The sequence below is a fragment of the Anser brachyrhynchus genome (genome assembly GCF_964034855.1).
Source record: "Anser brachyrhynchus genome assembly, chromosome: 13".
NCBI lineage: Eukaryota > Metazoa > Chordata > Aves > Anseriformes > Anatidae > Anser > Anser brachyrhynchus.
This window is the reverse complement of record NC_137708.1, coordinates 4,876,839-4,904,308: the sequence shown is the minus strand read 5'-3', so window position 1 is coordinate 4,904,308 and position 27,470 is coordinate 4,876,839. Positions and strand designations below refer to the sequence as shown.

Genomic DNA, 27,470 nt, shown 5'->3' with positions numbered 1-27,470 from the left:
ATGACTTAAGCAAGATCAACGCAAATGACATAAGGACATAATTATATGTTGCTTGATGAGGTATAAGAACAACAGTGATAAGATTAACTGTTCCATCAATTACTGGTGTAAGAATTAGAAATATTGATTTGTGATTAAGTGTGAATAGAGAAAATAATATTTCAAATCTTTAACCTCTGATGGTGTTTATGTAACTATCAGTTAGAACTGCTAGTGATTTCCAGTAAAATTACAGGTGCTCAGAACTTACAAAATCCAAACCCAGAATGTGTAGTAAAGAAAACTTGCTATTCTGTTACAAAAATCTGTCAAAATTCCAAGGTTACATCATCTGTGGTATGTATTAAGCCCTAGAGCAAATTTTCCAAAGACAGTTGTTCTGTTCTGCTATAGGGTCTGGATGTATTAAAGTATTATGGTATTGAAAAGTAGCCGCTATTCCTATTAATAATTATTAATAATAATTATTAGGAACCAAATATTAGATGGCTTGACAAGATTACTGGAATACTTTACTGGAACTTAATGATAGTAGTCCCATACATATTGTAAAGTATTATGAGAGATTTTGAACTTTCTCAAACTTGACACTATTAAAAAGAGTGATATAATGTCTTATGTCTCTATGGGCTTTGCAGGCCTATTCGTCTAATACAATTCCACTGTATTTTATGAGACTTGGTACATGACACCTATTTTCTCATATCTAGAGATGATGATTTCCTAGAGGCAGTATAATGTCTCACAGTGATGTGTCTCTATGCATCAGTAGAAGCATGCATATCATCTATTTGTAGACTACTGCCAATACCAGCATTAGTGATTTTTTTTTGTTTTGTTTTGCTTTTTTTGATTGTATGCCACATATCACATTTTTTTTTCTTTTTCTGACAGAGTTTGAGGAAGTGTATTTTTCCTTAGTGCACAGTGTGGATGGATGCTGCATTTTTTCAAACGGAGAATAATTCTCTGTATCTGAGGGATACTGACAAGTCTGATTTTTTTTTTAAATCAGTTCAAGAGGTTTATGTTCAGGCTTGTCTGGAATGTGAAGGCATACACTTTTTGATCAAATCACAAAAATACAAATACTTGTAGTTCCTCTTCTATCGTCATGCAATGTTTTCTTATAGCAGAAAAAATGAGATGTCTTCATGGAACTTACTGTGTCAAGAGTATTCTGCCATGTATTTGCTGGTCTATTCTACTCTTACTCGACTTAAAACACACAAATACGAGCTTGAGATAGATATGTTTGTTTGTTTGTTCCTGGAAAAATATATTCAGTTATCAGAATCCATTGTTTAAATTCATATGATTTCAGGAAGATTTCAGGAGAAAAAGGAAACAATTATGCTAGTCACACAGCATCCTTTCTTATACAATTAGATATCGGTGCAGTGGGGTTCTCTGTTGTTTGTTCATTTATTAGTTTTAACACAGAGGCATTAGGGGAATCCAGTTAAAAAATATCTGATAGACGAATTTCTAAGCTGATGACCAAAATAGTGTTGTCTGGAATGCAGATTATGTTCAGATGTATGCTTTTCACATGGTCTCTGGAGAACAGTAAAAGCTTTGCACTCTCCTTGACTGCTAATATTTTAGAATTCTATCAGACACAGATAAAACAATCATTAGAAATTCAGCCATCTCATTAATCTTGCATTTGACCTGAAATTAAGAAGGTGAATAATCATATTGAAATAAACCTGTAGTTAAGTATTTAACGATATAGTTGAACAGTACAACTATTTTTAAAGAAGACTTGCTATCAAAAATTTTATTTCATAAAATTTAAAATCATGCAAATTATACAATTTTTTGTTTTATTTAAAGAAAAGAAAATGTCCGAAAGCTTAAGCTGAAGCATTAAGTTAGCTTACTTAAGCTCAAGTTAGCATTTATCCCCACTAATGACAGTCACCAACGAACAACCGAAAATTTTAAAATTGCTGAAAATGATGAAGAGTTTATCATATTTTGTTCCAGCACAGGGCTCAGGTTGCAAGACTTGAGGGGTACAGATCAATCCAGCCTTCGGCCTTCTTTTTAAAAGAAAAAAAAAAAAAAAAGAAGATGCAAGATCCTGCTTTGTTTACTTAATTTCATTTTTTGTTGTTGTTTGTTTGTAGACTGCTATCTGAGATTGGATTGAGCATATGTGAGCAACTCATTCCTAAAATGTTGGTTTTTACATTTGCTTCTTAGAAGCATTAAGTAATACTGACCCTTTTCACGTTTCTGAGCATAATTCAATAACCCAAATAGGTTTCTAAAACAGGTTTTCTAAAATAGGTTTCTAAAATGTTACTACTACCTTTCATTTGCTAGTTTTTAACTTTGCTCAAGAGAACTAAGAGCTTATGATTTGGAGAATACATAATTAGTATCCTCTCTGTCTGTGGGCACTTTTGATCTTTTATAGTATTGGGAAGAAAAAAGGTCACATATAGGCAGATATCTCAACAACACCAGCACTGGTAAGACATTGCAGAGTAAGAGAAGAATGTTTTCACTAGAAGCATGAATGAGTTCCTGGTCTTCCTTAAGCAAACGTACAGAGAGCTAAATACTAATTCTCTGCAAGAAAAGAGCAAAATAATTGTGTGCTAAGTTGGATTTAAGTAGGTCGTACTATCTTTAGATTTCCTGTATATGCACATATGACTTTGCATGTGATAGTTCAAATGTATCATCCTCTATTAAAAATGAAAGATGCTTTATTTATTTATTTATTTATTTTCACCCAGTGCTTTTGCAAATTGTCTTTGTGTAAGTCTTCATTGTTATGTTTTAGCAAGCAGGCCACCTAGTGCCTAACAGTAACAAGTACTCTATAATGATCTTAGAAGTTTTGCAAGAATTAACACTACCCTCAGCTGACTGGCTATCAAAATCGTTTTACTTTGTTACACTTCTGCAAAAATAAGAGAATTAAGTATTTTTTCCCCATAAAGTGGGATTTTGACAGTTTCCTGTAAAATTTTTGAATATGGAATAGATACACACCTTTTTCTTGTTATGAAAGATCGACTTATTTTCTTTAAAAACTAATTTTGTGAGTAATCAAGCTTCTTGTACAATTTCAACCTCTTGCTGAAAAAATAAATGGCAATCTTTTTCTGCAACTAAGATTTTCTATTATTCTTGGACACGTAATTTCTCATCTAATAGACTGAAGAACAATGTAGAATTTTAATAGTGTGAATGACACATCTGGTATTACCATTGCAAGGGGAATTTCCTCCTAATTTCATTTGTGTCAGTATTTTAGAGTCCAATTCAGCTTCTTTTAAGATAGTTGGCAAGGTTTCTGTAAACATCAAGAGATACAGTGCCTATTAAGCTTTCCATTTCATCTTGGTGATATACTGCTTTCCTGTACACTCACTGGAGTGAAAATTTAATAATCTCAAGAAGCAGACAACAGTCCCTCAACATAAAAAAAGACTTTGTTTCTATACTCAGTTATAAATTACCCTCTATGCTTTCGCTGAAATAGTGATATTTGTGGTAAGACTATGTTCCAAGTTATTAGAAGATACTGAAAATATTTTATTATTCAAATTCTGTAAACTAATTTTCAAACATTCTAATTGGATACGTCTCAGTGAAAGTAAGTGAAATCACAAATGGTTTAGGCAGAACCAATGCTTTAGCCCTCCTAAGCCCCAGTAGGACTTAGGTTCCCACAGCACTGGGAAAGGTGTATCCAGTGCTGGGTATCTCAGCCTGTGCTCTTGAAGCTCAAGTCGAATACTATTTCTAAAGGCTGTTTATTCTGGAAAGTATAATACCCTGAATCTTATCTTTCTGCTTCATTTTGTAAAGTTAGGACATACGTGTGTGCATTTATATATACATAGTTCACGTGAAGAAGAAATAATGAAAAGCATTCAGTGAAACAAAGTTCTTTTGAGTGTTGAACCAAAATTTAAGGGAACACAACCTCTATTTATAAATCTAGCTCAAGGGACTGTTTAAAAAAGACTTCTCTTTCCCAAAGACTTCTTCTGTAGGTGACTGTGACCATATAGCTGTGCAGCTTTATCCATTTAGACTGTGCTGTATCTACTACTGATGATGGGCACTTATAGCAAGAAAAAAATCACTCTGACGTGTTATACCCATAACGCTTTTCCCAGCCTAGAACAGAAAGTAAATTCTGAATATGTTTGAAAGAAAAGACTACTTTGTGGCAAGTGAAATCTCCCATTTGCCAAAGTTTAAGTGTTCGTGACCTATCTAAAAATTTTATTTAATACGATCAAATTCCCCTGTAGCATTTTGTGAAATTTTAAAGTTCCACAGTAAAAAACAATTTATCCTTTCTGAAACAGTATAGTCTTATTTTCATTCTCTTGATATACGGTAGCCAGTGTTAGAAAGGTGAAGGAAACACATCCATACCTGCTTTATTGGAAACTTATGCTTTTGTGATTTGATCCACAATATCCCTACTCAAATGTTAAGAACAGCAAAAAATAAAAAAAATAGAACTACTATTTATTATCTGCCTCCCCAAATCTGGGGACTGGATGATAGAGCCACAAACGCCTGTGATAATTAAAAAGAGAGTAAATGAACCAGATCGTGACATGACCATGTCCCATTATGGATTTTCGTTGTATATGAATGAATGTTAAATTCCTCTACTACCATCGTGCTGTGGTGAGAGAGCATTCCCAGAACTAAGAATCAAGGGCTAAATTGGTCTCTAATGGGGCTACAGTGGACAATATCATGATACAAGGATTAACTCTCAGTTTTGCTGGGCTTCCAGAAGCTGACAGAAATTTTACTTTTCTCAGTCCTGAGGAATCAACGATGAAGCTGAATCCAAGAAGTGAAAACATCAATACTGGCTGCGGGAATGGCAGCACTATCAATGCTGCCTGTCCTGTGCTGCCTAGCAGTTTTCCTTTAAGAGTGATGACTGTTAAGGAACTTGCTTAATCTACGCACACGTGTCTGGAGTGGAGGACCTGCGACTGGTTGTTGTCATCAGCGTGTAACATCCCTTGGGTGACAGGTTCTCTCATTCTTCTGACTGCTCATGCATATTGACAAGGATGCTGCCTGCCAAAAATGACAATACTACACAGCGTTTCTTTAGCTGTATCCAGCCTCCTAGATCGCTGCATGCCGCTGAACAGTCTGCTAAACCAGACTCTTTTTCACAAGTATCTCCTGTACCAAGTGTTTTCAGATCTTTAAGAACCGGGGTCCTTCCCTGGAAATCTCAAACTTATTTTTCTAATAGGGAGGGAAGGGACTTCAGGAGAGTCAAGTCACGCATAACAAGCCTTGTCCTATTATAAGGCTAATCTATAAGGCTCAGTCTTTATTCTTTCTATCCTCAGCATAAGACCAGATTAGGAATAACAACAAAAGGTTTTGGTTTTCTGATGAGCTAAAGCAGGCTGGAGGGACGATGGAGTGGGCAGTTGCATTTTCAACAGTTGCATCTGTTCGAAGCTCGAGCACCATGCACTGCTGCAAGAGGAGCGTGGAAATGCCAGCGTATCTATGTATCGAATCTAGTCCTGCAGTAGAAACACCAGTGTTACTTGGAAACTGGTTAATCACTTCTAATTCTTCTATTTGAGGAAATGGCCAATAGTATTAGCCATGCAAGCCTCTGTGCACTAATGTAATTAGTCTTATGCATTTTAAGACCAGATAGAATGGTATTAGAGAGAATGGAGGACTATTTTAATTGGATGATGGCAAAATCCCTCTAAGCACTATGGCTGTCTCCTGTGTTCAAAATCCTTTAAAAAGTTAAAAGATTCCAATTGTTTTCTGCAGTAACAGTATTTCTATCTAAATTATATTAAATGTGTCAGCTCATTTCCAGAGTAAAAAATGATAAAAGCACATTCAACTTCTGCAAAGCTGATCACTTTAAAGAAAAAAAAAATAAGATAATTAAAAGCTGTTACAACTGACAATACAACACTGCAGCTTCGAAATTCTCCACTAATTACAGCTGCTAACTTTTAATAGTAACTGTAACAGTGAGTCAGATTTGACATTACAATAGCATCCCAACCTCTTCTTTGGGAGAAAGACTCTTGGGAAAATACAATCACAAGGTGAAGATACCCAGCCACGACCACTGCAAGTTTTGAAAAGACAGTGATTGCTTTCTTTTATATTCTTGCTGAGGAATCTAGATTAGTTCTCCTTTGAATGCAGTCTTTAACCAGGTCAAATGTTACCACGTGGAGCTGAGTCTCTGGCAAATTAAGGGGTCTTAAAGGGAATGAACACAAGTCCTTAAAAATACCTTCTTCAATAGGTAATTTCCGAGTCAAGTGTAGGGCTGATATAAATAGCTTCATACTGTTCCTGCTCTTATTATTATTAGTATTTTCATGATGGGACAGAGGAAAGGCATTCTGAAGAATACTGTACTTCTTGATTTGGTATTAATTAACCTTTTCTCAGTTTAGTATTAATACGCCACAGAAGGCAGAGAAATTTTGAAACTGCTATAGCTTAAAAACGGTGTATGGATGTTTTTGTCCTTCAGAAATCAAGCATCTACATTGTCTTTAATACGGATTAAAGGAGGGATGAAAACAAAAATTAGAGCCAGTTGGCTTTTATTCATCTGTACAACAGTTGTTGACTCCTGGTCTCCCAGTCAGCCAGACCAAAGACTGGGGCAGCATGTTTCCCCTTTAAGCTTGTGCAGTTGGCATTTCTTTCTACAGAAGTAGGATACAGAAGTGGAAAGGACTGAATTCCTCATGGGAAGCTGAGACGTTTCTCATGATGGACATTTTGTCTAGGACTTGAGAAGACTTGACAGGTCCTGTACTGTGTATGTTACTTGTAGCTTTTAAATCTTAAGGCTGCACATCTCTATACTCTAAGGACACTTACTGACCCTCATGTGAATTTAGGGTTATGTACTGTATCTGACAACCTTTAAATCACAGTGGTTTTTAAATCAAATCAGTTTCACTGATTTTTAATTGTCACTGAGAAATTTGCTTACATAAAGTAGTTCCATCGGATTGTATTACTGATACAATGAACAGAAATTGCAAGATATCTTAAGAAAACACAAAATTTAATTTTTGTCTACTATTCGTCTACTGTGCTGAAATGAATATTAAGATCATTTTAAGATCAATACACCGTGAAAAACAGAAACTGAGGCACATTGTTTTCAAGGATAGTCAGCACTGTAGGTTCGTCAAATTAATGGGCAATTCTTTGTGAACTTCGTCCCTTATCCTGGCTGTTTCTCCCAGTAAGCAAGATTAATATTAAATAACTCTTACTGAGGAAATCTTTTGGCCTCAAGCTAATGCCAGTGTTCAGGTATGGAAGAATTATTTCATTAGAGTTTGACCTGCTACACTTCCAAGGAGAAAGAAGAGTAGAGAAACATAAGGCCGGGGTTTTCAGTGTCAGAAGTGTGCTCTGATTTGTGGTTTTGCATAATTCCCAAAGAGTCTATTTTGAAAAAGCGTGCAACAGAACAGTGAGAAAATATTTAGTGTTAGCTTACCATCCCTTAACAAATATTCTTCTTAAAATCCAGCTACTTGGAAAATTCACAACTCTATTAAAACTGAGTTTTAAAAGGAACCACCGTCCCGTTCCCGCAGTAGACAGCAAGACATCAGTTAGATATCCCTTGTCACAAGGGTTCACAGCAAGGGAGATTTTTGCTTGCTTTGTAATTATTTCAAACGATGTGGCCATCATGGAGTGAATCATGTAGAGCAATTAACAGGGACCCATACATTGTTGCTCTCTGCTATGACATTTTCAGAGAACTTAAATGCTAATCATGTAAAATCATTTCAAGGCTACTCTTGGTCTAACTATACCCTATACAGACCTCGCTTATCTCCCTGTCTTATCAGGCAATATTCAGCTATCCCGAACCTATGACATGGGGAGGAAAAACATTCTCAGTATTGCTTCAGGCCTCATCTGGTATTAAAAGTAATTGAAGGGTAACATTTCCTTCCATTTAAAGTATCCCAAGAGTAGAAGTTAGTGGAAAAAACTTTGAAGAGCAAATGAGGAAGGTTCTAAAAGAAAAATACCCAAGGGATTGTATCTCAGATACAAATATATATATATATATTTTTTAAATTACAGGTGCTCATAATTACTTGTAAGGCAGAAAACTAATTATGGTAGTCTTCAGGGAATTTAAACATCGTAAATACTGAGTGAAAAAAGCCTGTTTTTTAAAGGTTATTTGTATACATTGCTTATACTTTCAGTTGTCACTGGTATGTAAACATTTCTCGTTTTTTCATTTTGTTGTTACACATAAATTTATTTTTATGTTAAATAATGAATACACCTCAGTAAATAAAAAAATAGACCTCAGTTCTTTCTGAAATTTCTGCTTTTGAATGTTTTTAAAACTTTTCTTCTTATAAACAGAATATTCCTGTGCTTGCTCAATGTATTGCTGCTATATATAGTATATATTTAAACGATGGCAGAAAAAGCGTAATTTTCCTTGAATGTGAATTGATGTGTTCTTATACTAACATAAATTATAAACAGTGAAATATTTTTCATATGTTACTACATAAAATGGCTGTTGTACTAGAATATAACAACAGAAAAAAAGATTTTGCTTAAAATATTAAAGTCAAACACTGAGAACAGCTTAATATTTTTTGAATAAGGCTTTTGCATATATCCTAGTTACTGTTATCTTCTATATACTACATATTTAATTGTTGTTCAGATGCAAAATACCACAACCCAAGGAAAATGTGTACAAGCTGTAAACCATGTGTCCCTCTCTGCATGTCAACTATGTTGGCAAAATACAGAGCAGAGAAGAAAAACATCGGTTTTATTGTATATTCCTTAGCTAATGGATTACTACAGCATGTCTGAACTCACCAATAAGTTGTAAAATTAATCAGAATAAATTACAATTAAGTATGCTTTTTGCTCAATAAACTATGACTTCTCAGCACTGTGGTTTATCACGTATGGTTTCCAGTTGCACATTATACAGAGAGGAAGCTATGAGCTTTAAATATCTCCTTTTGCATTGACATTAGTAAAACAGAAAGGATGGGAGAAGTGAAAGAAAAAAGAAATATTTTTTCCATAAAAGAAAAGTAGCCCCCCCCAATTTCTTACCTGATTTTTAAATAAAACTATTTTAAATAAAACAAACTAAAGCCTACCCCAGTGTAATCCCAGTAAAGTCAATGGCATAGAGATATAATTAATTTTAAAGAACAGTACAGCCCTGTATTTTGCTTTGTATTGATGTTCCATTGATTTGGGCAAGACTCCCATTGCTCTAGTCCAATTGGAGTCAATGTTAATTTTGGTGTGGTGTGTGAGAGATTCACTGTTGCAGTATTCCTGGTCTTACTGTGGCATAAGCCATCTCTAATATTATGGCATTGCAAATCTTATCCCGAGTGCTGCATTTGATGACACCGATAAACTCCACTTACTGTAGTAAACTACATTGAAAAATCTCACATTACTAACTCGAGATTGCATGGACCCTCTCTGTGTGTTACATGGCTTTGAAATACAGCACCTGGGAAGTAAAATCCTGTGAATGAACACTTAAAAGATCTTTTCAGCCATAAACTTTTACCTTGGTACAGCTAATTAAGTCATCAGTTAGGTCTAACTCTAATATTCTTGGTTTATGTACTTTCCACTTAGATCTAGATTCATTTGAATCTGTAACAAGTTGTCTCATTATCCATTCCAGGTAGGTCCCAGTGACAAAGTCTTATACGGTCAACCAGTAATTAATTAGCAGAAAATAGCTATACCTCTTTGCATTTGGCAAAAATGTGTCTAGTTCTACAAGTATGCTAATGAACAGACAGATTACCATGTACTATTAGATGAGTTACAGCAGTCTAGCTATAGATAAAAAACTAATGATAAACATGGTTATTCAGTTTCTAAAAATAATTTCAGCATATTAATTTGCATGATGATACTGTCAGGTTCTCTGAAAAGCCTTTTTTTTTTTCCTTCTAAAGTAGGGCCACTGACTTTTTTTTTTTTAAATAGCATCTCATGAACTACTTCAGTAATGGTGATTAAAAAAAGTCACAGCAGAAAGACCATTTCTTTTTCTTCCTACAATGTGGACAACTGAACTGCTTAGAACTAGGCTCATGAAATATGTGGGTAGCTCTTTGGAAAGCTGGATGTATAATCGAGCTCTGTGGTTAGCCCGTGAGGAAATAATTTAAGACTTGTTTGTCCTTCTGGACCCCAAGCGGACAGAACCAGAGATGGTGGCACAGAATTACCAGTCCCACTGCCGGGTCTGCTAGGCACAAACGAACTACCCAGGGGTGTGATAATCGGCGGCAACCTTTTCTAGAGTGACCATGGAAAAGTGATGCTCCGTCAAGATGCCACGGTGACAAAGGAAGACAAGTAGCGGAGCACACGCCCTGGACTTCAGAATGCCACTCAGCTTAGGCAGGGACTCCACCCTGATAACGCAGGAAAAGGAGCAGACGTACCGGGAGACCCGCTTGGTTTCACGGGGAATCCATGGCTGAGCTGGGGTGCAAAAAGGACACGCAGGTCGCGTGTGATTCCAGCATGGAGCCGGACCCTTTACTGAGGCACACAGTGGGAGAACAAGAGACAGTCATAAACTGAAACAGGGAAGGTTCTGCCTGGTTGGTTAGGGGGAAAAAAAAAGAAAAAAAAATCACTCGGGATAATTAAGCTTTGGAACAGGTTGCCCAGGGAGGATGTGGAGTCTCTCTGTGGATGTTTTCAAGGCCTGACTGGGCAAAGCCTGAAGCAACCAGTTCTGAATTCAGCGCTGACATCTCTCTGAGCAAGAGGAGATTGGTCTCGAGACTCCCAAGGTTCCTTCCAACGTGAATTATTCTATAATTCTATAAAAATTTAATCGCAAGGATAAAATACAGGTATAAATATGAGCTTGATTTGTGGGATGCAGTACTTTCATTTCTTTAATCTTGTGCCAGGGTAAAGGTATAAAAAAATCTTCACAGGAATCACATTTGTGTCAGGTCAAAAAGTCTGTGTCAGTTTTTTTAATATCAGCCAAAGATTATCAAAGACAAAAACTTGATGAGCATTCTGCATAATTGAAAAAGCAAAAACTGCTCCTCAGAAATATTTTAAATAATTCGTAGCAGTACCAGGCTTATTGGGCATGTTTTTCCTTTCTGCTAATGAAAATGATTTGAACCATGAAAATAGGTTCATCTTTAATCCCAAATACTGATTCAAGGGGGGAAAAAAAGTATTCTGTATGTATTATGGATTTGTTAAACTAGGCAGCATACCTTGAAAAATGGAAAATTTCCAAGCAAATGGAAAAAATATTTCTCACATGATGTAAATAGCACTTATTACCATAGTTAAGCACGCCATTTTACGTTCAGTTCAGGAACAATGATTCAGTGTTTGTTATAACAGTACGCATTTTCAGCAAGAGAAAGCATTCATCCTCATCACCAAGTAAGTTAAAATAACGTCTGTGTAAGAAAATATACTTTCCACATAATGAGAAAAAAAATAAATAAACTTCATGTAGCATTCCAGATTTTGAAACGACTGATTCAAAGCCAGAGTCTACAGAACTGTCTTAAATGGATTTCTGCTTGCTGTGGTGCCAATTTATATCACCTCCCTAGCCTGGTTACCAGTGTTTTGAGGAATATGTATATATGAACCCTCAAAGACAATGGAAATTTACAGCTGTTACAGCTATGCATCTTACAGGCTGTAGTGTTTGTAGCCATACAGCTAGAGGAGTCTGTAATGTCCACCTGATTACTTTCACTGCTGCTTCATAATGATCATTCTAGAAAATGACATTGTGTTCTGTGTATCTGCAGACCTTAAAGAAAGTTTGGCCATTGAGAAATTACACAGTCATTGTACAAATAAACTGTAACAAAGTGGAATAAGTATTCTGCCTTTACAGATGGACTTAAAATGTTCAGGCACAAGTATCTGATTTCCAAAAAACCCTCTGAAATCAGGAGCAATGTTCTAAGCAGTAAATTCAGATTTGTTTTTCAATCTGTATCTGTGTAGTTGTGAACATGTTATATACAATAGCCCTTCATAAATTAATTGTGATCCCACAATTTCTCAGAAACAAGTATGTTAGTTAATTTAGTTTGTTAAAAGATTAAATATAGTAGGTAACTGAAATTGATATGTGTTTTATGTAGGTGCAATTCCAAAATTAATAAATAAATAAATTAGCAGCTTAACTTTATGTTTACAAACTTTTTAAATGGATGTAATAAATAAAGGATGCCATGTCACTAGTCAAAAGTTAGAACTACCTCAAACATTTTCCTTAAGCTACAGAATGAAAAAAGGAGAGAGAAAATACGTCTTTTCCCCCAAACTTATCTGAAATTATAGCCAGTAGGCGGTCGTGCTTTAACTTTAAAAAACATGCCTGAACTTTATGACTTTCTGCCTTTATATTCCAGCAGGGTTTATTTTTGGTTCCTTTCCAACTGAAAAAAAATGGACTATGAGATTCTCTTCAGGTTTAAAATAATTAGTAAACCCTTAGAATACTCATTATAAATAGATCAAAGCTTCAACCCAACTTCAATACAAAGGCAAGCCTTTTAGATCAAACTTGAACTACCACCCATCCCACATACGTCCTGCTGATATCTTACTTTGGGTTCTGTTTAATTATTAACACCAAAATACTGAATTATTTAAAGAAAAATAATAAGAAATTTAATTTAGACAACTTTTATACCAATTACATTTTCTCATTTCTTTTTTCTTTTCTTTTTAATATGGTGTGGTTTTTGAAGCACCTCTACATTTATCAACAAAAATACATACTACGGTGTAAAACTGGTACTAAAAGGTGGGACTTAAATTTGCCCGTTTTCTGAGAATTGTTTTGATTCTGTTGGGTAGGTTTCATGTAGGTTGACCTGTTTATCACCAATGTGAAAGCAACCATTTAAAAATAAAATCAAAGTCAAAACCAAACTTCTGTGTTTCCAATATTATCTTTGAACACCTATAGGAACAAAGGGCAAACTCTGCACTAAGAATGTAATGTCATCTTCTGTATTTTTTATGTTAATTTTTTCTTTTCCAACTTGCTGAGATGGAATTATGAAACTCACAGTAACTTTTCTCATGCCAGGAACAGAAGTCCATAAAGTACGTACCTATTTTCACTTCCTATTGGTTATTCAGGAATAAATGTATTCATTGCACTCACTTCATATTCCTAGATTGTTGAGGCAAGCGTTGCGAGTTTACGTTTGTACCTCACCTTCAGCAGTCAATCCTGATGAGAACTTTTCAGTTCTCCATAATCTAAATTCTAAAACTCAAATTACCCTGATTTCCAAAGGATTTATTTCATGCCAGTATTATTTGTCAGAGAGAATACTGGCAATGCTGAGAATCATTACTGTAAGAAGTAAAGAAATAAACACAACAGAAGTAATTTTAAAATAAAACCCATGTTTTAGAAATCATCTAACCCAAAAAAAGAAAAGCATGTAAATATTTCTTCAAACATAACTCTCCTTCTCATTCACTGTTTTTTGTCAATCCTAAAAAAATAGTCTTTGCAGTTGCTCCACCGGACTGAAAACTCAGAAACAGTACAAAGAGGAAAACATGCAGCAAACAAATTTCCCCTAATTCTCCCAGATAAAATACACTCATTCAAGCTTCAGTACTGCAATCTCAATAACCGTTGCTCGGTATTCTTCCACTTTTTTTCCTTCTACACTTGCTTGAGTTCACCATATAGATTTCAACAGCTGCACAGTGTATAGTGCACAGTATATTACTGTGTAGCAGTTAAGACTAAGTAAGCAGATCTTTCTTTGGGTTTTTCATCCCCACCAGACTAAGATGTCTCTATTAATTCAAATCCTCTGGTATAATTTATCTGGCAAAATGAGGCACCAAACGTTTGCCACAGGTTAGAGAGCACTGTTGAAATAAATTATTCTGTGCTGCTACCCTAGAAACAAAAAATGAAGTGAGGTTCTGATACATTTTGCAACCCGGTGGGTTGAAGCTGCAATGTATTTTAATTTAGATGAGATTGGAAATTTTTGTTATATCACACTAATGCGACTGAGACCATATTAAGTTTAACTGATAGTTCTAAACGAAGGTGTAACTTCTTAAATTTAAGATTAGCCTTAAAAACAAAACAAAAACCAAAGTAATTATCTAAATGGTTACATTTTATTTAGGACGCATGATACTAATTTTAGTTGATGTTCATGTAATTAATCTAATTTGCACACATTCATATGCGTTCACATTCTTATTAAAGCTGGTTTTCCCACAGAAAAAATCAAGCAAAAATTATTCAGCAGTTGAAGCAGAAGTCAAACCAAAAAGTATTTCCTCTGGGATGTGAATAACTCGTGGACTCTTATCCCATTATAGCTTTCACTCCAGCTTCATACAAATCTTTTGGTCGGTTTGAACATACAAGTGTGTAGTTGTGCATGCCTCTCTCAGTAGCATTAACATACAATTGAAAAGCAAGATACAGTTTTCTTATTTCTCATGAAACTTTGGGAATTTAATCACTTTCCCAGGATGTAATTCTTTCAGTAACCTTAATGAAAATTCCATGAAAAAACAAACAAACAAAAACCAGAAACAAACAGCACCAACAATAAAACCTGCATGAATATCAAATTCTGAGAATATAGATTTGGGTTTAAAGTTTCATCATTTTCTTTTCTGCGTACACACAAATCAACATAGTTAAGTATAAATTGAAAAGTAGTTTAGAGATTACTTTGTTAGTAGCAAAAAAAAGGATATTCACATGACATACAGAATCAGGCAGCACTATAAAGTAAGAGCTTCCCAAGGTCTGTTGAACTAACAAATGTGTTTTTTTTTCTCCTTGATTTGCTTTGTAAAGAATACAAGATCATAACTTAGCTTACTGGCTTCCTTGCTTACTGAAACTGAATTAGATGCTGGTTGCCAAATCTGCTACTTACGAATGGTCTGCCACGCAATCCATTTCTAGGATTTCAGGACTCAGGGCTGAGTACTCAGTAGTCTGTGATTTTCCTTACATAATTTTAAGGACAAGTATTACAATTCACTGCAGCCACGCGTTTAAGGAACAGTCCACTCTAAACTTCAGGTAATAGTCTTCTGGAAGTTAATGTTACAAATTAACACTAAAAGACAATAAAATTTCATGTTTCATCAGGATGTAATTTCACATAAGTCAGTGTAAGTGCACTGGTGTAAAAAGAGCATGCATGGAAGGTCGACTGTGTGTTCACATCAAGCTAATTTCAGAGTACCAAAATGCATGTAAAATGATGCCACTTCAGAAACGTTCTCCTTGGGGTGCAAGACAAGTCAGTATGTTGGTGGGGCACTGGCCCCGGCTGCCCAGAGAGGCTGTGGATGCCCCATCCCTGGAGGTGGTCAAGGCCAGGCTGGACGAGGCCCAGGGCAGCCTGTTCTAGTGGCATCCCTGCCCATGGCAGGGGGTTGGAACCACAGGTATTTAAGGTCACTTCCAACCCGAGCCATTCTGTGATTCTATGATATGGTTCTCCACAGAAACATTTTTACTAACTTAAATAGAACATTTTGGAAGTGACAGAATTTAAGTTGTAAAAACTAAAAATGAACCACTAACTGTAATGCAATTATCTTTCAAAGTTCCTTGAAGACAAGGATACTCCATATATGCACTAGCTATTCCCAAATGTTTTTGCTTTCCATAGTGATGTGTTGTAGAGAAAGCTCTAATAATTTCACTAATTTTGTAGAAAGGGTCAGATCCTCTCTGACATAAGTGAGGCTTGAAGCATTTGGAATTACGATGATATACAATACCTGAGACACTGGAGCCTTCTCATGAGTTCGGTCTCACATGGCTGTCTGTATGGGGGAAATCACAAAAGAAATCTCCCTGCAGAGGCCATTTTCCCACATGGAGTCCTAAAATACTGGGAGCACAGTGGGGCTATGCTGGACGACTGAATGTTTTAGAAACAAGTTGTTAATGGCTGAAAGCTGTAGATAAAACTGCATTATCTATTTCAACTTGTAACTTAAGTCTGCACAAATTTTTGTTACTGTTTTTGTTTACTTTTACGTCTTCTCCTCTTCAATACAATTTCTGAATCAGAAATGTAACTGGAATAGAACATTCAGCTTAGGGCCCTCTATTTTGCCAGATAGTACATACCTGCCATGATATATGTCTTCTCAATCAGTAATTTCTGCCTAATCGTAATGTAAATTGAACACCTAATGAAGATTTAAGTAAATGGTATATCTAATATACAAGGTATTGCAGCTCATTCACAGTGAACTCAGTTCAGTCACTCAGATTCATAGAGCTATAAATAAAATCAGCTGACTCCTAGTTTACCAGTGGTGTCTAAATTAAATGACTATTACTTGGTATGGATTCTTCTAAGATTTCTGAAAAAAAAAAAAAGTAAATGTTAAAATCACAGTATATCTATGTGTAGAGGTGTATTCAGTTCACAGATTAATATATCCGTTCATAGTAATAATAAACATCACATCTGATTACTGAAAACTCACAGTGAGTTTTCAACATTTCAACACCTGCAGGTGCAGATTCAGACAGACGGGGGACGTCCCACTAGCCACTTCTCTTCGTGGAAAGCAACCTATCACCAGGCTTCCCTGTTTAAGAAAGTCCTGTGCATTGTAATGCTTCTGCTGACTGGTGTCAGCGTTACTACACAGGAAAGAAGTTTGCCTCTTGGTTAGAATATGGTGAACCCAGACTCCAAAGTTGCCTTGACAGCCAACTCAAAATGGATCTAAGCATCCACAGAATGCTCCCGCAGTTCTGTATATTGAAAAACTTTCCTGATGTGGTCAAATTCAATTAATAGGTCTTACTAATTTTTAGGGTGGATTATGTGAATGGCAGGCTTCCACACCTTTGAATAGTAATTATCAGTTCACCATGGCAGCCCTCAAAGCAAGACTTTTATTTATTTGCTATCCTTTGTCTCTGTGGTATCACTGTTGCTGATTTTTTGTTGGTTTCATGCTGGTTTTTATAGTTCAGTTACTGATACTTGTATCCTAATACTTGTAACTCGTATTTTTCTTCTAGATAGCAGCAAAAGCAATACTTTATGCAAGCCCTTGCAGATAATTTTGGATAATTTTCTTCCTCTTTTCTATTTTTGGAAACATATTCAGGTGATAGGAACAAACTGAAAAAAAATGATAAACAGGAAATGAATGTTCGTTATACAAAAAGAATCTCTACCATCTTTTCCATCAATTTCATGTTACAATAGCAATGAAGATTTCAATGCAGGTATTCCTGGCAATTAACAGCTAGATCGGTTCTCTTGATTACCGCAAGCTAGCAGCTTCTTTCAGTCTGTCATTAACGCTCAACAACTTTAAGCTCAATCACTGTTGCTTAAGCAATACTCATTTTGACTGAGTGCCATGTTGTACCACATCACCCATTGCCCACAAGTCGTGATGCCTGACTTCAGAATCTGGCTTTTTGCAGTTCTCCTACTTTTGCAGTTCTCTCTACCTTCCATTTCATTTTACCAATTGCTGAATTTTGTTGTTTTTCTTTTAAAAAAAGCTGGCTTTGTTTTGTTGTCGTTGTTGGTTTGTTTTTTTTTGTCTTTTCATTTTGGAGTTCCTAAACAGGGAAATTTCACTCTCACAGTTGAAAATAGATCTATTTAAATTGAAAATGGAACCTGTGAATACAGACATTTACAACAAATTGCAGGCTCAGTTTTAACTAGAATGGGAAACATACAAGTTAACGCAGGTGCACTTGCATATAGCATCACAAACCAACAGCTACTTGATCTGTGAATAATTTGCATTTTCACTATTAGACTGTACACCTCACAATAAACGCATACTTAGCTAACATCAAATACCTCAGCACTACATTTTTGCATCTAATCATTTAAAGTTGATATAACAAAGTGATGCATCACTACGGATATGAAATGGACTTTTAAAATTTATCAATTCTTTGATGGCAAGAGAAATGTTTGTTTGTTTACTTAAGAGAAAAACAATGCAAGTTCCCAAGCACGTGATAAAAGGATTCTTTTAACTCAAAATCTTAACTCTTTCCCACTTTCTTTATAAGATGTAAATACTCTGTCAGTTCACATATGAAAAGGACCACGTGACGTGGGATTTGCAGTAGCAAGGTTCAGGACTGTTAAAACCCACAAGCTCTTCTCTTCCAGTCTTCACATACTCATTTTAGGTGTGAGAATAGATATGATAAATAATCCCATTAGTACTCTTTTAGAATGTTAACAGTCATACTAAATCTATATGCAATTTATTGCACATCCTGGTTTTTGAAGCAGGCAGATAGGCATGTGACCAGGCTTGGAAGAAAAGTATTTGTACATGATCAGCTGAATTTTAGCAAGAGGTCTGTATGTTTGATTTTGCACATTTTTACATTTATCATTAGTATTACCATTTTACGTTATGTTCTAAAGCTGTTTGGAGCTTAAACTAAGACCATTGCAATTTTTGGGAATACAAATGTGTATCTTTCACAATAGTAAATAGTTATGGGACATAAATTATAATTGTGGTCTGATTTGGTAACCTAAATCCTTGGATATTTTTAACTTTGGTAACAAATTATTGATCAAGGTTAACAAAGCTTTAGTCATCAGATAAATAGGTTTATACAGATATGTATGCAAGGTATGTAGCAAACAGCGTATTGCTGATAAGAACTGAATCCTCCAGTACCCTACACCTACAGTACAGTAAGACAAAGAAACTCATTATCACAACAGGGAAGCTGAAACTTACATGTCATTCACATGAAAAAACAAAGCACCGTGGGTGGTCGTTTGTTGTTTTTTTTTTAATACCAATGATTAAGATAACTCAGCATAGAATGACAGAGTATTACACAATTTGCTTCCTCTGCATTTGTTTCCTGTTTAATCACGGTCTAACATCATATCCTACAATAAAATCAAGTTCAGTAACCTTGCAAACATAACACACAACTAATAGCACTCTTCTTAGTGTCCCACCAAGTCACAGAACTGTTCATGACAGAAAAGTCCCTGAAAGTGCTCTAAGTCCCATGTCCTCCACAGGTATGTGCCAGTGCTGAGCTCCAGACAGACTGCTTCAAGCCGTGGCCAGTTGAGCCTTGAAAACCTCCAAGAAGAGACATTCTACAGTGTTTCTCGGCTAGCTGCTTTACTGTCTCAATGATGGAAGCGGTAAATATACATTCCAGAAATGAACAACAAATTACTTGTTATAATTAGAGTATTTTTTTCCTTAGGAAGTCAAACTCGTTCACTCTATTACACATACATGTTTGAGAACCATAACCTACAGTCATTTTGGTAACTCTACTAAATTGAAAACAGCGATCACCAAAAAAAACAAACACAAAGCAACAACAAACCAACAAATGTTAGTGATTACACATGGGTGACACTTTTGCAATCATTACACTGGCCATCATGCTGAACAATAATCTGTATGCATACTTACTATGCAGACACCTTATAAATAGCTAATGAATGATTAAATGAAATTGCTGTTTTCATAATGAATTAGTACAAGATCTGTTGTACATAATATTTGGATTATCTAAATGGTTTAACGTACTCCATTTATAAGTATTCTGCAGCTGGCTGTTACTACACAGATTCACCATTTAAGTATTTTTAATTGTTTATATGTCATTACAATATGCCAGAACTTGTTTAATTATTTTTTTAATTAATTTTACTCATCTGGGTCGAACAGAACCACATGGTATTTCCGAAAAAAATCCTTCTTTGATAGAATGGAACAGAGCAGAAGTAGGGGCTTGAGTTGCAGCACAACTGAACATAAACTGGATGAGTTGCTGCCTTTGGTCAAGACAAAATTTCTTTGCCCAGATCTCATTCTGGGAAGCTAAATATTCTTTCTAAATCTCTTGTGAAGCTGAGCTTGGTTACATCATTTACATTCTTCCCAAGTTTCCAGTGTGCTATATTTGCACAAGAGAGACTTGGACTATGTACAAATTCTGTTCTGAATCTCCAGTAATTCTCCCACAAATTTCCAATGCCTATGGAGTTATAATGCATTCAGTGCTAAAGAACAACGTTGCAAAAACTTGAAGGAGCAGCTGATATTTCATCTTTACCCAAGATCATTGTTTACCAACCTGAAGGATCCTTCCTAATGGATCTGTGTGATTTAGCCTCTAAAGATTTTAAAAACCTTGCACCAGACACCTCTCCTTTTATTCCATGAAAAGGACATTCTGAAAGATGGTAATCAAAATACATTTGCCATATTTCATGTTGAATCTGTGAGCAAAATGCATATATCTATGTTCTGTTGCAATCAATCTGTCAGAATCTGCACAGAACACAAGGTGTTGTGTACCCTGGAAGTGTAGGTCATTTGCTGTCAGAAGAAACAGATGAGGATAAGTGAAACAACACAGGTCTTATCAAGTGAGGTAGTATTTATGTCATACTGATAATTGACATTAATCAGAACTGTAAAAAAAACAGAGAAAAGGGAAAGAATAAACTGTCTCTTCTGGCTTCATACTAAAAATCTTCATGAAGAGCTCTGCAACTATCCAAAAAGTATCGCTGGCAATCTAAGTCAGTCCCTGCATGAAGTGGTAGTTTATAGTCTATACAATTGGCAACACAGCAATTTCTAATGAAAATAAATGCATAGACAAATGGCAGATTTCCAGCTCTATGGACATCAACATGTATATAATACGTACAGTATTCCCTTTCAAGGTGCACTGAACCACAACAACTGATACAATTTCACACGTAAATTGTCATCACTGGTTCTGCAACCATTATTAGTGAGACAAGTTTACTTCAGGTTGAGTTGAGCCTCCATGAATTTATACCTATCTCCCTTGTTCTACAGTTTTGTCACATTTTGCCTGAAAATAAGCTAGAAGCGCAGTGTCTTCGGTTCTTGCACCTCATTTTCCTTCACCAGATTTCCACACCAGTTACAGGGTACCATTTATCTTATAGTCACCTTGCTACTTCTTAAATAAATACAGACAAAAAATGCGTGAGTATTCAGTGGGTAAGGCACCAAAGAAATTCCACAGCTCTAGCATTCAGTTTGAAGCTATTGTACTCCTAACTTTTACCTGTTAAGCACTCTGCATTAGAAACATCAATTTTATCTGAACATATTAGCATTTTCCTTCAACACTGGGGTGCTTCTTCATGAGAATTTAATGTTTTGCCTTGTTTCTTGCTCTCTGCTAGCTTGGCAAAATGTATCAGGGCTCTTGGATATTTTTTCCTCAGTATTTGAATGTCTTGCTTCAGAGCTTCTCTTTATTATGAGGCTCCAATGCCATGGTTTCCTTGAACACTTTTGCTTCATCCTGGCACTTTGCCTTGGTATTGCAGCATATTCATCTCAGTTCTTTGGCTTGCTGACCATGTACATCTGCAACCATGTCTTCACGTCTATGAAGTTTTCATCTAGGGCTCTGCTCTTTTTTTTTTTTCCTCTCCTGCTCCATTGTAAATTTACCAAAATTAAGGTAGGGTCCAACATTATCTCAGACAATGGCATAACACAGTGCTCTTGAGTAACACAATGTACTCTATTTTTTTTTCCCCTGAACTCTAATCCTTTCCCCACATGAAACAGGCATAGCCTAATTAATGACTGAAAATCAGCTCCTGACACATAACATGAATGCCCAGTTTGTTTTTCTTTTCTTGTTCTGACGCATCAGAAACTCCTGGAAAGAGAAGTCTCATAGGACTTTTGTTGCTCCTGGCTAGGTAGTCTGTTAGATTGGTCACTCTTGTACCATTGTTAGCACTATTATTTTGTCTACTTGAAACATTTTCACTCTTCCAAATCAAATTATACGATGCTTTTCTACATATTCATGACATCAAGCTTCAGATTTCCTAGTACACCCAAGTCTAGAGTTTCTTAACAGTCATTGTTGGTGGTTTCTTTTGGAAATAAATGAGCATGTAGAACTCATAATTTCAATACATTAACTCTTCCTGGATCAGTGTCAAATTCACACTGATTCCTTGATGACAAGAATATACCAACAAGGATTCATTTACCAGCCTTTTCCCAAAGTTGACACTTCACTGAGCAATATATCGAAAAGCTAATACATAGGATATCCCAAAAGAGCAGCAAACAGCTCTTAAGCACTGAAAATATTTTGTTTCATTAAATACTTCACATAGGTTTTCTCTTTTTGAAAAAAAAAGATACTGTAACTTTGAATGATACATGATAGATAAGACCCATTTTTGTCAGCGTGTCTCAACAGACATCCATCAAGATATGCACAGTTTTACTGCTATAAAAAGTCTTACACGAGTGCTTGCGCTACAAAATGTAAATATATTCTGCTTTCTTAACACTGAATTTAATTTTGTAGAATAAAATTACTCTAAAATTAGATTTCTTCTTATAAATAGTTCAAGAAACAGTGGCAGGTTTGGGGAGTAATTCCCCCTATCTCAGTGAACTATTTGCTGTTCTATCAGTATCATGCTGGCCAGTAAGATGAAACAATTTCATCAACACCCCATCAAAAGCCATTCACCTTTTAAAACATACTCTTCGGTGAGTGCTGGGGAAGAGAAGCATGGGAAAAAAAAAGAAACAATGAACATTCTTATTAGACTCCTCAACCTGAACTGAAAGCAGCAGGGTTTTGTGATAATGGCAACATGCAGCTATTGACAACTTGTTAACCTTAACACTAGGCTCTGAGAGACAAACTGTCTGTGCACTAGCTGGCAATTTTCCTAAAAAAAATAAATAAATAATAATAAACCCACATTTGCAAGCCTTTGTGAAGGAAAAAGTCACAGGGTTTCAAATAATTTTTTGATATCTACTGCTTTCATAACGAAAGATGTTGCTTTTAGGGCCCATACCAGCAGAAAAGAAGGAGTCAGTGGGAGAGAAACAGGTAGCAGACAGTGTATACATGAGAATTAGCAAAATGTTTTCCAGTCATCTAGAGAAGTGATGGTCTAAGTGCAAATTCATGCTAAAAGAACATTGTATATGTCATAAATATCAGTGTTACAGCTTGTTAGATTCAATGTTCTTTACTTTTACAAAGATAATGCCACTAGAAAACACAAGACTGTTAATCATCTTTTACTAACAGTCTACATCACAAAATTGATTCTACATGAATGAGCATATTCCTTTACATTCTGTGATATTTCAGTCTTAAACTAGAAGAAACCTGATGTCCTTATTCTTGTCCTGATTTACATTCATCATCATACACAGACTGGAAGTCTCCTTAAGAGTATTCTGCGCATTGGTATCTCAGCAATGAATTTTGCTGGGAATGCTTCATGAAGAAGCTTGCCCAAAACCTGTAAGCACTATGTTTAGTTCAGATCAAGGATATAAGTAATGTACAACAGTAAGACTTTTACCACAACAGCATGTCCACGCACAGATACCAAGTAACACATGCGTGCTTATAAAAAAAAAGGAAAATGCACATACACATCTTAAAAAAAATTCAAGGACTCAGTGGCAGGTAATCTTTACAAAAGTATTAGGAAACATCAATCCTCTCATTATCACGGTGATTTTGTTTTGAACTACTGAATATTTACAGCATGACAAAAAGCCCAGACTCACAGTCATGTACGGAACTAGTAAAATCATACCGTGAATGGCTGTGTCAGCTGAAATACACACTGTTCATAATGATGAGGCACTGAATACAGCAGTTTGTTATGCATATTATTTGCAAAGGGTGTGACCTATTCAAAAGCTGAATGAATTCAAAACTACCGTTGTTATGTTCAACAGATGCGGTTAGGACACAGTTCACGTTTTGTTGTTATCCAAGTTTTCAGTACATTTGTGCTCCATTGAAGAGTTACACTAACAAAACAAAACTCATGCCAAAAATTCACCCAAACTACAAACAAAGTGGCTTCTTCATGACAGTTCTGGAGCTTTCTGAAGAAGCAGGAGATAACTTCAATTAAATATTCACACGTCTTAGATGACCAATTTAAAAGTTTGAAGCAACAATATTTGATGAATTCAAAATATTTGCAATTTTTTTTTATTAGCAACATATTCTAAACTGTTCCCTTCACTGCATCTGTAATACTTCAGAAGAAAAGCAAGGATTAAACAAGCTATTTCATCACAAATTATGATTTTTCACTAGTATGTTGCTGGTTCAGTCAAGCCTGGGTGAATAATCAAAGGTATGAAGTGCCTTGTGGAAAAGCAAGTCTTTTTGCAGTCCTATGCTGTCACTTTCTGATTTACAAAAAAAGTAACTCACCAGGGAATTGAACTGTTTTCATCAAATTTATTTATTTAATCTACAGATCTTTTATTAATTCTTTTTTATTCAACTTAGAAAATCAAATTTTCAACATACGGTCATCCAAGATGATTAACTATGCAGGAAGGATCTTTTTTTCCACTCTAATGCTTTTTCAAACTTAGAAATCAAGGCAATATTCTCAGGCTTCTTCCATAAACATTCTGATCAGTGCTGACTTACCTATAAACTTCCCCAAACAAAGCAGTGAAACTGCATCTCATCTTGCTAACAAAACTTACTTTTAACCTTACTTTGTATTTCATTATATAATGCAGCAATACAGACCATTTAAAGATAAACACATTTTTGGTTTGTAAATCATCTTCAAGATTTCTGTTTCGTAAGAAAAGTACAGATAGCTCACATTCATCTTCTCTTTAATGACTACTCCCGGTAGAATGTTTACAGCTTTCTTAACCTGTAAATCTGATGATTCTCTCAAGAGATTCATTAAAATCTTGAACTCGATTTTCTTCTCTTACAAGAAACAATACTCCAGTAACACCTTCTAATAATGAACATTTTCCAAGAGAAATTGAAAATCTGTGATTTCCCCATGGTTATACAGCTCATAAATATATTATCTATGATGGTACCTATACATACAAATTACACTGTCTTGCCTAGCAGTGATTGCAATGAAGTATCTTTTCAAAAAAAATTGTGCTGATTCAGACAAGGGAGGATCAGAACAGCTGCCAGGGTTCTGCGTCTGTGGATAGTAACTTATATTTGCATAACACTATTTTCTTGTAGTTGCACCAATGCAACAACAAACAGAATCTGTTCATATACACATGCCTCATTCAGAGCATTTAATATGAAGTTGCTACAACTGAATACTTGTAATATCTTTAGAGACAGTCTGGATTAGCATTATTCTAATGTTAAGTAGTTCACTTTATATCCAAAGCTGACCATGTTCCCGATCATCAGTCAAGGAATAGCTTTTGCTGAATTACCCCTAGTTCATACTGGCTCATCAGGGCATCTCTTTTATTAAGATTTCTTATAAGATGGCCCATTCCTGAATACATGATGGAAGGTAAGTAACTGGGAAATGTTCCCAGTTGATGGCAAAAATAGAAAACCTAAATGATAAAGAGTAATAGAAAACCAGTTCATCCCCTCCTCCACAGGGAAAAAAACAGCAAAAATGATTTTCTGCTGAGATGAATAATTATATTGACATTTTTATATTCAGTACTATCAGAGTTGATCATCTTGAAGCAAGCCTAAGTCCCATGTCAAAAATACATGCTAACAAGCAGATAGTGAATGTTGCACTTTTTTTTTTAATTTTTATTTGTAAATGGAATATACTTTTTCTATGGAACATTTAGCATATTTAGGAAGTTCTATGACATACTGTGCATTAGTGCTTTATTATTAAATTTCCTGTTGTTAGAAAAACAGTCCCACTGTAGGGTACTTCCTGGAAGTCAAGGAAACTTTGATTCAGCCTATTGGCCTTCCAAAGATTTTCCCATAAACTGCTGTTTATGCTGTAATATCTGCTGTTACTGCCCATTTAAAATCTGGGGGGGGGGTCCTCAAAATATCAGTCTGAGACAATCTATGGTATAAATGCAATGCAGTCTTTTACACTCATTAAGATAAACAAATAATTAAGACACTTTCCTCAGTGTAACAGGGAACAGTCCATCATTATGTAACAATTGTGTTTACTGACCAAGCAATTACAAATAAACTGCAGACAGTAGAGATCTATCACAGTATTTTATTAACACTGAAGTATTTTTAAAGGAAGAGGAAGGATTCTTGTTCAGAAAGCAGAAACAAAATGGATAATTAAATGGTACAGCAAGAATCATGGATAGAAAATACTAAATGAGTGCGTTCAGTATTCTGCTGAGCTTTCAGTTAAAATTGGCCCAAATATACTAACGTAAACCCATGGAAGTAAATTTTAAAGGTAGATTTCAGTTAGATTTAGCATATGCACTATTATGTCCCTTTCAGACGTTTAAAAAAAACATACCACTGATACCATGTAGTACAGACAGCACAGAAAATAAGTGGAAGTACCTGAAAGACAGTCTAATCTAGTTTTAACAACCAAAAAATAAAAAAGCTACTTCAGACTCAGCAGCCTTCACCACTAGTTCTCACTGCCCCATTTTGGTTTGACTGCCTACTTTGACGAATATTTCCACGATGAAACTAAGAATAAAACGGAGGTTTTGTAAGAGTAAGGATTCTTTAAAAGGTAACTGCTTATACAGTCACATACCAAAGCATTGTTACACTAGAACTACCGCCTGGAGTAAAAGGCAAAGAAGGACAAATTCAGAAAAGGCTAGCTAACAAAATTCCTTCTCTTCCCTCAGTGATACCTATTCCATTTTTGAGGTTTTAGGAAAATGCTTGCGACCATCTCTTTCACTCTCCGAACACCATAATCCTAAAATGCCATATAGCACAGCACATCTGTCTGCAGATCTGTCTTAGAAGGCATGTAAATAACAGCCTACAACATTATCATACTCAGGGAAAAAAATGGAAGGCTCTTGCAGAGTCAAGGATATCCTTAAACATATTATGGGCTAATAAGACATCGAATCATAGGATGATTTGAGTCAGAAGGGACCTCTTAAGGTGACCTAGTCCGATCTCTTTCTCTGGGTCAACCATGAAGTCTGTGCAGGTTCCTCAGGTTTTTATCCATTCTGGTCCTGAAAACCACCCAGAACAGTGACCGCACCCTGCCCCCAGACAACTTGTTCTGGTCTTTTTTCTTACCTCAGTGAACCCAGATCATTCATTCCATTACCGTCAGTGAGTACTATTTAGGAGCTTCAATGCAGTGAAGTAACGATATTTAAGCAGAATGAGAACACTGAACCAAACAGGTAGCTTCTAGGATGCTTTTCAACAGAAAATGGCAGGCCTTTGACCAATTTAAAAAATTCAGCTTCTGATAAGAATTTTGAAGAACTTTAGCTTCATTTACAATGGTCTTATCTTACATCTAGGGAAACTAATAAAATTTATGTCTATAAAAAACAACACCTATTCTCAA

At 35.6% G+C, this 27,470-nt stretch overlaps 1 protein-coding gene and 1 long non-coding RNA gene across 3 annotated transcripts in view; one reads left to right on the top strand and one right to left on the bottom strand.

The window, feature by feature from the left end:
• Positions 1 to 26,138, top strand: part of LOC308177026 — a 29,332-nt gene extending 3,194 nt beyond the window's left edge. Inside the window, exon 2 of one of the 2 annotated variants that reach the window (XR_013938801.1) lies at positions 1,993 to 26,138. This is a non-coding gene — a long non-coding RNA (uncharacterized lncRNA). Of the gene's footprint in view, positions 1 to 894 lie in introns of both variants that reach the window. The other variant, XR_013938802.1, reaches the window with a different exon arrangement.
• The window catches only part of PCDH11X (protocadherin 11 X-linked), a 484,442-nt gene that overhangs the window by 445,026 nt on the left and 11,946 nt on the right, over positions 1 to 27,470 (bottom strand). The gene's annotated exons all lie outside the window — the stretch shown is intronic.